The sequence below is a fragment of the Nilaparvata lugens genome, chromosome 5 (assembly GCF_014356525.2).
Source record: "Nilaparvata lugens isolate BPH chromosome 5, ASM1435652v1, whole genome shotgun sequence".
NCBI lineage: Eukaryota > Metazoa > Arthropoda > Insecta > Hemiptera > Delphacidae > Nilaparvata > Nilaparvata lugens.
This window is the reverse complement of record NC_052508.1, coordinates 6,518,561-6,520,671: the sequence shown is the minus strand read 5'-3', so window position 1 is coordinate 6,520,671 and position 2,111 is coordinate 6,518,561.

Below are 2,111 nucleotides of genomic sequence, written 5' to 3'. Positions count from 1 at the left end.
ACCCAGGGGGTCTCTAGTTATGCTGGATTATCAAATGAATTCCTTGTTTAAGGCTCAAGTATAGTATTTTTATGCTGGTGATATTTTCTGGTATTTTAACTTTCCCCGCTAAGCATTTGTCCATTGTGCCCATTATTTTTATAGAATGGGGTCTTTTTTAAGGGCCCTGTTCCTTAAAGCTGCATATTGACGGGCGCACAGATTTATGCGAAGCAAGCCTCACACGAACATGCCTTGCCGCGTCAGTACGCGTACCACACATGCCTCGGCATTCAAAAAGCTATCTGATTTGTAGACGACTCACACCCACACACAGCGAACGTCGCTTGACATCAGCTGTTGACATCTCATATTTCAAGATAAAAGAACCAATGTGAGTAAATGGAGAAAAATGAAGATACATTGAGAAAGAACTACTGTACTAGTGAAAGGGAGAACAATAGAGAGGAGATAAGAATACTGGAGAAAGAAAGAAATAAGATGAATGGAGAGAGAAATATGATCACTAGAGTGAGAATTGACAATACCAGAGGAAGACAGAATGATAAAAGAAGAAAAGATGAGAGAAATATTGAATATAATGAGGATATAGGCTTGTTTTTAATGTCAGGTATGGAATGGATGACTCCCATACCATAAGAATGATTAAAATCCTCCAGTTTGATTCAGCTGATACTTCAAAAGCAGGATAAGCTACAATAATATTTTTTTGCTGCTCAATCCATTGAATTACAAGAATGAAGAAAACAATGCAGACAGTAAACTATGATGGGATTGCAAGGATGTATTTTATCTGAATTAAAACTCTATATCGTGATCAATAAAAATAGGCTTCCTGAATGGATGAGCTATGTTAAATAGAATTCATTAATCCAAATAAATACAAAAAACATTGAACTGTCGTTTCATTCTAATATTCATTAGATTTTATAATTTTACAAACACTGTACGGTATCTACTGTCCTTTCATTACCATTCATAACCTATGTAATTTTATCAACAAATAGAATATTTTAATTAACATATATTATGAATTCCATCACTTGTGAATTGATTATACGAACAGATCAAGGTTTTCACATAAACTATTTGATAACAATCAATCATGATACAATTCAATTTTATCATGAATGTCATTTTCATTCTTCAATACAGAAACGATAATTAATATTAGGTTATGATATTTGCTGTGTTTGCGTTTATCCTCACCCGCACGACAAAAAGCGTCCTGACGTGTGAGGCAGCCTTGCCCAAGACACATTTGAGAATGACAAAATACAACACTTACACACATGCCTCATCAAACACGGTATTGACACTTTGACAGGCGTATGCATGTCTATAGCCGCATGCCTCTCTTGAGGCAGGCAAACGCTCGTTGGTACGCCGCTTAATTTGAAGAATTAAATCCGTACTACAGGGATCCATTAGTAGAACCAAAGTTTGTGTTGTGGTCTGACTGAAAAAATCCATTCTTCATTGATTCATATAATAAGTAAATTATCAAAATGATAGGAAGATAAAAAAATAAGGTAACCCATGTGCTATTCCTATCCCAAATTTAGATATTTCTTCCCAATGGAAGAATATTCAAATAAATTCATTCCAATTCATAAATCAAATATTGTCTGATTTGCTTTCTCTTGAGCATACTGGCCACGAATGTAGCAAGAGGAATTCTAAGAATGTGCAAGGAAAATTCTGTTTGTATCTCCATAATACTGATTTTTGGTTAACTTCTACGACGTAGAATTAACTTTTAAAAATATTACGTTCACACAAGCTGCGCTCAGATGAGGTTTTAAAGGTTGCACAGACCACAGAGAAAAAAGTGAGATGTAGCATGTAACCTTGATCATTGTATTTTGCTCTCAATCACTTCGAAATAACTTGAATATCATTTGAAACAATATTTTCACGAGTCAAATTCCTTCCTCAATAAATCAATTAGTTAAAAATAGGCCAATACAGAGTTTTAAATGATTTAATCGAAGAAGGACTATTGAGGCCTCCCTCAATGAATGCTATTCAAATTCATACGTTCCTCTGAAACTTTGTTTGCTCCTTTGCTCTGTGGAATTATCATCTGTTCTGTACATGCAACCGTTCAT